We start from the raw sequence: 10,604 nt of genomic DNA, 5'->3' as shown, positions 1-10,604 counted from the left end.
TTATGGCGGATTCAATTTCCAGCGAATTGTTTTTTCAACTAATCACATGCATATTTAACAAGGATAAAAATTAGAAACACAAGTAAAAGGAACGGCAAGAAACAAGACTTAAGAATGTTAACTATTTTATTTGTATTCTGTCTCAATTGTATACGTGATACAACGAATACAACATGTACTATATGTACACTAACAAACTTTCAAGAATTTGGGCCATGATATATACTAGAGAGACGAGATCTAAATTTACACAAATTATTTTTTGAAAGAAAATCAGTTGGTCTGGTACTTATTCTTTTGTGTTCGTATATTTACTAAAAAATTTAAGCAATTAATATGAGAAAATTAAAAAATGTCTATTTTCTCCTTTTTGAACACATCCTATGATAAAAGTGTTTTCATGTATCATGTTATATGAAGATCTTCTTAATTCATATACAATGATTAGAAACCTTAAGCTCCTTTTACAAGCTTAGGTAAGTTTCTTATTTATTTTTTGGTGTTTGACAAAATAAATATAATATATAATTTTAAAATAATTTTGTATATAACTTAGATAAATTAGTGTGTAATGCCACTTACACAACTTATTTCTCAAAATTTTATAGAAAAAAATATTTTCCTTAATTTTAAAAAACATTATTTTTTATAGAGAAAATATCCTCTAATATTTTTGACCAACCAAAATGAGAAAATTGAAAACAATTTAGAGAGGGAAGGGAAGATGGTCGGAGAACAATCTTAATGCAAGGAAATAAACTCTTTCAATTACTATATATATATATATATATATATATATATATATATATATATATTGATGCTTAATTATCGACAAAAGGGAATTGATCAAATGATAAATACTCTCGCCTTCAATCCTAAGGTTATGAGCAAAAATGCTAAAAGCTTGTAGAGAAGGATAAAAAAAACTTAATTATCAGATCATTCTATATATTCAACACATACATTCTATAATTATCAAGTCAAAATATAAATCATTTTTCTATATATGTATTGTAATCCACAAGTAAAAACAAAAAGGGGATATAGTAATATTACATGAATGACTAAAATACATGTAAAAAGAATTAAAGAAAGAAAAATATTTTACCTTTTTTCTGAGAGATGATGAATGTGATATATTTTGAGAGAGCTTACAATAAAACTTAAGTGCTAATTAAGGCTATCTTGAATTTTTATGGCCATAATAACAAGAGAAAAATGACACAAGGTTAAGTTGGTCAATAGCTCACTATACCATGTTCTTACAATTTTATATTTATATTTTAATTTTTTGAAATAGTCAATTTTTTTTCTATTTAGTTTAAGTGATAATAAGAATTGATTTCTTCATAAATCCTGGCCACTTTCTAATAGTTAATTCTATCAAGAATTTTTTAATAAATATTGGCCATGTTCCTAAGAATGATCTCTCCATTAGACAACTAAACAAACAATGGATCTGCCAATAAAATAAAGGATCCAATTGGCTATTAAAAATAGTTATTTATTTTGAAATAATAATTTTATTTTATTTAAATATTAATGTAAATCTATGATGAAGCGCCTCCTCAATTAACCTGGAAATGTGGACAAATGCTTAATTCACTTGCAAATATATTATGGAGCAAATCCCTGGCATTAAGTCGAATTCGGAGTCAAAAAGACTATTTTTTTCTAACAAAAATTAAATGAGGAAATACTTATTTTTTCATATAATCGAAATAGACAAGTTGTTGGACTTTGAGCAACTTGTTCAATTTTGTAACGACTGGTCAAACGATCGTTTATTTATTTAAATTATTATTTTTTAATTTTTTTAGTAAGTCACTAGGCTTTGATCGACTTATCATTAGTTATTTTAAAAACTAGTTATTGGGTGTTAAGTGAGTTGCCATTAATTAATTTTTTTTTGTTCAAGGGATTCACAGAGAAAAGAATCTAAATACTTGCCTTTTAAATAATCCCGTGAACATTTTGAAAGATTTTCTGATTAATTAGGTCAAAGATTCATGTGGATTTTATTTCCTTTTTTTCCTGAAAAAGTAAAAAAAAAATTAAGAATAAAAAAAATTATCTTCTAACTAGTGTTGAGCTAAAAGATACAAGCTGATATAACCATAGTTAGTTAATTATGGTTAACAACAATAACATAGTCAATGAAATTGTTATACTCACTCAGGGAACTCTGTCCGTATCTTATTACTTTTCTAGGATGAGAAATCATTGGGATGAGTTTGATGTAGTGCCGGTAAAATGAGTCTATATTTTGGTAACCCACCCAATCCGCTCATATTTTAATGGGTTGGGTGAGTGGGGTTTTATATGGGTAAAATATGGGTTGATACCCATATTCAACCCATAAAAATATGGGTAAAATATGGATTAGTCAAATGAGTTAAGCTTCTAACTTTTATTCACTCAAAATTCATTATAACACTAAAAAAAATTGTAATTTCTCTTCCTTTTTATGTTCTTCTATAAAACTAATTATTTTTCTCTATACTTGAAAATGTGAAGTCTTTGGTGCTCCAAAAATATATATTTTAAATGTACATTTCTTTTGTTAATTATAATTATATTTTTTATTTGTATAATTTTATATTAGATAATAAATAATAGTGTAAAATAAGCAAATCATGTATTAGTATTGACATTGCTTAAAGTGCACTAAGCATGTATTTAGTCCTAAAATGCAACTATTCATTTATTTTGAAATTAAAAAATAGTTTCCCCTTGTTATTACATAAATTTATTTTATTGAAAAGTTAGGATTTTATTTTTTTACTTTTATGATACAATAAAACTAAATGAACCATTTTCAACATTTTTCATCTAAAAAAAAAGACTAAAATATTTTCTCCATGTTGAATTCTTAAGCAGAGTACTATTTACTCATGAAAATATGGGTAAATATGGATAAACTAGTATTTTACCCAACCCATTTGTTACCCAATCTATTTTTACCCGTATCAGATATGGGCGGATTGAATTATTGCCCATTTTATGTTGACCCATTTTCAACCCGCCTAAATTTGACCCAATTCGTTAATTTCAATTGTTCACGTGATAATGTTTATAAGACCACGAGATTAAGCGACATTTTGGTATATTCTACACATTTTTAGTTAAAAACTTCAAAATTTTAAAATCTTTTTTACTTTCTTAAGCTCTTCGTCAAATCAAAATCAGACAAATAAATTGAAACTAGATTGAGAGACTATGACATTATACCAGGTTTAGCCTGTATTTGTGTATAATCATGCACCTTTTATACACTAGTATTATACAAGATTGACACATTATGTATAGTACTATAATTTTTGTGTGATATTGCATATTAGGTTACATGGTATAATTTTTGTTGTAGTAGGTTGGATTAATAAAATGATTATAATGGATTTGGCTTAAAAAAATATTGGCAAGTCAAGAAAGGTGGACAAAAATATCATCTAGTAAACTGCGAATGATCTTTGAAAGGACCATAATAAAACTGTTTTAACAATAGAGTGATGTACTGATGTCCTAATTTATTAAATAAAAGCCTACATTTATGATTTAACCAAAAAAAAAAAACTGTTTTAACAATGAAAAACAAAGAGTTAATGGATATTATCCCATCAACTATAACATTGTAGACAAAATAAAAAAGCAAATGAGAAAGAAGAGTTGCTCTATCATGCAAAAAGATATAGCTGATAGCAAAGACGTAACTTTATTTCTTAACTAACTCCACCAAGCAAGGGCCACTCCAGCCTCTCGTTGCCTTGCCATAAGCAGGATGTTGACACTACCCAACAATCCCCTTCGATCTCTAAACCAAGTTCAAATCACCTCGCCTTGCGTACCGTCTCACTGTCCTACTAGCCATCTGCAATGTCTAAATTTCCAACGCTGAACTGCAAATAAAAACAAATTAGCAATGAGGCGAAGCAATACACCGTTTACATGAAAGAAAACACTCAAAATATTAATTTAAAACGTCTCCAGAACCACCAAGGAAAAAAAAACTAGTAAGAAGATGAACTGAGACTGCAAATGCATTAATACTTTCCATAATACATAAATATGTCATTTAACTTGACTACACTTGCATCTATGCTCTGCAGACACTTAAACTTGAATAAAATTGAACAAATATACACACGTGTAGGATGCAAAATTCCACAAATGATGCAACATAGAAAACACGTGTCTACTTGTTCAACCAAAGTTTGAGGGCATAGATGCCAATTGAGACCGTTTTTCTATTTCAGAAAACAGAGGCTACGACAGGCTTGTATTGCCATCCAACAGAAAGTGCATATACCAGTTAGTTAAAATTGAACTCAAAGATGTATACATGTTGATGATATGAAAACAAACACACAATTACATATATTAACTGAATTGGGTAGGGAGTGAAGATGTAAGAAATTAATTACCTCTTCTCTGTAACCTAAAAATGCACTATGATATATGGACACGAAGTCTGTCCTCTCCTGTGTAAGCTGCCACATCTTTCTTAATTTCCATGGCTGAATCTCCAACCTCACGCTTACTTTGAACCACTTGAATAGACTTTAAAGTGTCTATATCCCCAAATACAGAAGGGATCTCTGTAAGCATGTAACAACGTTCTAGTATTAATTCCTCAAGCTTGGGAAAAGTTTCCTTATCAGCTTCCCATTCTGAAAGGTTGACCATTCGCAATGTCAAAGTCTTAAGACTTTGATACATGTCCTCATTTGCATCCCACTTATACTCCAAGAAATCAGAAGCAGCAATCTCCAGAATTATAAGCTGAGGCAATTCCGTGATTGCTGACAACAAAGCAGTTGTCAGGGAAAAACCAAGCAACCGTAACTCTTTCAAGCTTCTAGGAAAGTGATATTCATTGGGATAAACATAACCTTTCCATGGGTATTCTACAAAGAGTGATTCAAGTTTGTTAAGGACATCAAACTTGGGAAACTTGGGAGGATCCTTGGGTATCGTGATGGTGCACTCAAGGTGCTGAAGATTTGGGAACTTCTTCAGAGCATCATTCGTGCCTTCAGAATATGAGATATCAACATGGGATAAATTTGTCAGCTTTGAATTCTCACCTTCCAATATTCTACTTGGGTCCGCGTCCTCTTTGAAGAAAGAACTCTGGTCAATGCTCACATGTTTCAGCTTTGACAGTTTCAATATTCTGGGCAGTAATACCATGGTGGAATAGTGCGTATTGATCAACAGAGTTTCCAGATTCTGGAGGTTCACCCACGACACTGGGATAGCTTTTACATATCGAATCCAAATGCTTAAGAACCTCAAATGAAATAGGGAGCCTATTTCTTCCATTAAAGAATCGTCAAGAGCAATGCCATCCAGTTGCAACACTCTAACAAGTCTCAAATGTCTTGTGTGACAGATATACCTGGAGTCATCAAGATAACCGCTCACTGTCAAAGATATGAGATGCTTACTACCAGCTGAACATTTATTAAAATTGAACAAAACACATCTTTTGTGGAGTTGGCTGTAGTCGTCAGTATGAATGGTTAGTCGACGGTGTAGGTAATCAGAGCATGAAATGGATCACCTGAATTGATTAACTTGAAAAGTTTTTCCTTTTTCGCTTTTACTGAACAAAAATCGTGCACAACATCATGCACATTGCAAACCTTGATCATAACAGAAAAAGGCTCACTACTCTCGCAGGGGATATGGTCCATCATTATCAGGCTACTGGAAATTAAAGCATCCAAGTAACTTTGAGTTCCTTCCTCTGAACTATCATGATCCACCAACCCTTCGGCCATCCACAACTGCATCAATGTAGAGACTGGAGTTTGTTTGCTCTTTCGATATCTTCCAAAGTAAAGCAACAATGGCTTCAGGTGGTGTGGTAAATGGTCATAACTTAATTGCATAACCTTCATCATCTCCAAATTGTTTTTTGCAGAAATAAAGGAATCCAGATTATCTTGAATCTGAAGCCACAAATCCTTTTCCTTTTTCTTTCCTCTAACAATTACTCCAGCAATCAAAACAATAACCAAAGGAAGCCCTTTACATTTCTCAACTATTTGGTGTCCAACTTCTGACAGTTCAACAGGGCAGCTTCCTTCATCTCCAAATACCTTTTTTACAAATAAATCCCAACTTTTTTCAGGTGTTAAAAGTTGAAGGTGGAGAGGATCACTATGGCATTTGACTTGCAAACCTACCTTACTACTTCAGCTAGTCACATGCACATGGTAATTTATTTGATTCTAGATAAATACAAGATTTTAATAAAAGTTATTATTTTATATCGAATCCATAACTCTATGACAAACTCTTAGATTTATTTTAACATATCAAAATATCTTACAATGACACTTGTCTATTCCCACCAAGACAAGTTAGCCTCAATCCAACGAAAATGAAAGAGATGCGAAATTACAATAAAACAAGATCAAGATAAAGCGGAAAAACTCATTCTTCTATTTAAACCTCCACAATGTGGTTGTCACATGTACAAGTCATTAAATACATAACTGCAGAATTAAGGAATAAATACAAGTCTTAATCTTTGTTTCTCAAATAGCACAAAGTGTAAGAAAGGGAAAAATAGGGAGTGACGTAAAAATGATTTTTTTAAAAAAATTTGAATGTATTTCAAAAATATTTTAAAAAAAAAATAAAAATTGGCGGGGATAACCTGGATGGGGGAGGGGGGTGGGGGTGGTTTTGGGGTAGGAATAAAATATATTTGAAATTAAAAAATATAAAAATTTAAAAATTTAATTTTTTTTGAACAAGGAGGGTGGGGTACGGGATATGGGTAGGGTAAAAAAAAATTAAAGGATGAAGTAGAGTTTGGAAAATATTTTCCTTAATTTTGGAAGGGAAGTCATTTTCTTTAGATTTGAGGTAAATGAGTTGATTTGAAAAATATTTTTCAAACATTTAAACCAACCAAATATGGGAAAATTGAAAAACATTTTCCAGAAAATATTTTCCTCTATACGAAACACACCCTTCATCACATAAAAAATAAAAGAGCTTCAAACGAGAAACGTTTTGGTTCCAATCACTTAAAACGAGAGCAGAGCTTATAATATCATAGACCTCAAATAGATGACCTCAAAGCTCTGTTTGACCATTATAGCTTGAACGAGAGCAAATCATTTTCATTGGCTTCTTAATAAGTTTTCTAAATTTTAATCATTTTTGGGCTTCATATTACATGGCATAAAAAAATTATTATTATTTTGTCATGATAATTTTTTATTGATAAATTTAATTGCATGATTTTATTGATATAAAGGTCTATGTTGAATGATTTTATTGATCCAAAATAAAGTTTAATGACTTTGTTAGATAAATTGTGAATGTTGAGTGACCTTTTGAGATATAACTCAAAATGAAGGTTTAGGGTCAAGAAAACTTACCCAAATGATTTAGCACGGAAAATCCTTTAAAAATTCGCCACCAAGAGTTCCTCAAGTTCAAAAATGATGAAATGAGGCTTAAACCCCTAAATTTACAGCAAAAACCCTCTTTGATGTTGCACAAGGGACTAGGGACTCGCTTAAGCGAACCCCGCTAACAGGTCCTTTTCGTGACCCCTTTGCGAAAGTGAACATTACCTCGCAAAAGTGAGCCTCGCGATCGCGAGAGACCAAATTTAGGCACCAGAAAAATCAGCTAACTCTCAAAACATCGAAAGGACCCTCGGGATTCATTCGAAATCCGATACACACAAACCACATATGCAAATCAAATATACTCGATGCTCCGGAATCAATGGAACTGTCAAAACACAAATCAGAGGTCTCCCTGACCCGACATTCATGAAAATCACAAGAAACTAACTCACGCCAAAAAGGCTAAAACAAGCTCGGAACCTCTCAAAAATCAATCAAGACCTCACCTAGGCCTAAAATCATCCCCCGATCTAATGGAACTCTCGGAATTCCTATCCGAGTATCCGAACCCCAAATGTTGACCAAAGTCAATCCAAAGGATAAATTTCCACAATTTCACAACTTAGGACCTCAAATCCTCAAAAAGACTCAGAATCTGAACCGACAACTCTCATGGATCAGATTTCACATTTCGGTACTGATGGAATCAACGAAATTTCATTCCGACACTCGAAACTACAAAAGACCCAAAAAAACCACTTTCATAACAACTTAGCCTTCAAGATTCTCAAACTTACCAAATTCTCAACTTTTAACTCAAAGTTCAAAACCAACTTTTTAAAACTCAAACATAGGAGACGCAGGGTCAATCACGGAAGGGCAAAATGGTAATTTCCACGGAAAAACAAAAAAATGACCGACCGAGTCAATACACTTAATTTTAGGAAATTTTAGAAAATATTCTCTAATACTTTTGACCAATCAGATACGAAAAAGTTGAAAAATAGTTCATAGTGGGAAGAGAAGAGGGTTTGAGGCCGATTTCGATGCCATGAAATAAATTATTTCAACTTTATGTATTGATGCTTAATTATTGACAAGAGAGAGTTATTCATATGGTAAGCATCCTCACCTTCAATCCATTTTTCTAGTTCTTATTATGTATTTATAATCTACAAATAATCAAAATAAAAACAAGAAAGATCGATTACTTTATCTGCCTTTAAGTCCAAATATTTCTTTCAAATAAAAAAAATACATGTAAAATGAAATAGAAAGAGAAAAGTAGAAAAATATTTTACCTTTTTCTTTACTTCCAAGCTAATCCCTATTCCACTCAAAGCTATTAGAAACATAAACATTAACAAGTGAATGAACTTTAACCGTTGCTGCGTTATATAATGAATTATCCATTAGTCATCAACTAAACAGACAATGGATCTGCCAATAAAATAAAGGATCCGTTTGGTAATAAAATTTATTTATTTATTTTGAAATGATTTTTTTTAAAAAAAAATTATTTGAATATTAATGTAAATCTGCCTCCTAATTAACCCGGAAATGTCAACTAAAAAATGCTTATCCAGTTGCAAATATATTTATGGACCGTCAGCTATCATTTCGAGTACAAAGACTTCAGTTTTAATAATTGAAAATATAATATTAAGTTATAAAATGGTTATAAGGGGTTTGGCTTAAAAAAATATTGCCAAGTCAAGTAAGGTGGACAGAAATAAAACTGTTTTAACAATGAAAAAACAAAGAGTTATCCCAACATCAACTATAACATTGTAGACAAAATAAAAAAGCAAATGAGAAAGAAGAGTGGTCTATCATGCCAAAAGATATAGCTGATAGCAAAGACGCAAGTTTATTTCTTAACTAACTCCACCAAGCAAGGGCCACTCCAGCTTCTCGTGGCCTTGCCATAAGCAGGATGTTGACACTAACCAGCAATCTCCTTCGATCTCTTAACCAAGTTCAAATCACCTCGCCTTGTTATTTGTCTTTTGATTATTGAGCTTCCTGTTGCATTTTGTTCTTCATTTGGTATCAGAGCTAGCACGATGAATGATCTTCAAGTAGTTGGCGGAATCAAAAAGCTCAATAACCAGAATTATTATACATGGGCAACTTGTATAATGTCCTATATGCAAGGCCAAGATCTTTGGGAAGTCGTCAATAGAAGTAAAATTACCCAACCAGAGGCAAAGGATGTCAATGGAACGTTGCGTAAGTGAAAGATCAAAGCAGGCAAAGCTATGTTTGCGCTCAAAACAAAAATCGACGAAGATGTGTTGGAGCATGTTCGTGATGCTAAAACGCCGAAAGAAGCGTGGGACACACTTGCTCACTTTTCTCAAAGAAGAACGATGCAAGACTACAGCTTTTGGAGAGTGAGTTATTATCAACAGAGCAATGTGATATGACAATTGCCCTGTACTTTCACAAAGTCAAAAGAATATGCCGTGAAATTTCAGATTTGGATTCAACAGCACCAATCGGGAACCAGGGTAAAAAGAATTATTATCCATGGTTTGATATCTCAATATAGAGGTTTTGTTGCTGCTGTACAGGGATGGCCAAATCAGCCATCACTTGTTGAGTTTGAAAATTTACTTGCTAGCCAAGAAGCCATGGCGAAGCAAATGGCAGTACTCTGGATTAAGAATGAGGAAGAAACCATTTACACCAACAAAACCAGGAACATCAAACATCAAGCTGCTGGTGGGTTTAAGAAGAAACATTTTCTGGGAGATGGAAATTTTCGCTCAAGGGGAGTTTCGAAGAATAAAAAGAACGATAGAAGATTCAAAGGGAAGTGTTACAGTTGTGGGAAGAAGGGTCATGTAACATCCGACAATTTGAAGTGGCTTTGAAGAAGCTTGAAATTTGGAAATAGTCATTTTTGGAAAAAAAATTGAAATCTGGAAATTTGGATAAGTTTAAAATCTGGAAATTTGGCTAAGTGTGGAAATCAGTGAGTTTTTGGCCAACTTTGAGTAGTCGTAACTCCTAGCTCAGGATGATTTAGGAGTAGTTCCAGTTATGGTTGTGAATCTTGTGGAACGATCTTTCCAACGCCACCGAGTTTTCTCGATTCCGAGTTCGTATGAGCGAGTTATGATCTTTGAAAGTTGGGCAGTTGGCAGGGAGTCCGTTCCGGAAATTTAAGGGCATTTTGGTCTTTTCACAAATCATTTCTTTTAGGTTATATTGTTGTGTTAG

General features: G+C 32.5%; 1 pseudogene; it reads right to left on the bottom strand.

Annotated features, from left to right (window-relative positions):
* Positions 1-4,441: 4,441 nt before the first annotated feature.
* The window catches only part of LOC125856256 (putative late blight resistance protein homolog R1A-3), a 13,687-nt pseudogene continuing 7,524 nt past the window's right edge, over positions 4,442-10,604 (bottom strand).

This window comes from Solanum stenotomum, chromosome 2 (assembly GCF_019186545.1).
Source record: "Solanum stenotomum isolate F172 chromosome 2, ASM1918654v1, whole genome shotgun sequence".
Classification (NCBI taxonomy): Eukaryota; Viridiplantae; Streptophyta; class Magnoliopsida; order Solanales; family Solanaceae; genus Solanum; species Solanum stenotomum.
The sequence above is the reverse complement of the archived record's forward strand: the minus strand, read 5'-3'. Positions and strand labels throughout refer to the sequence as shown.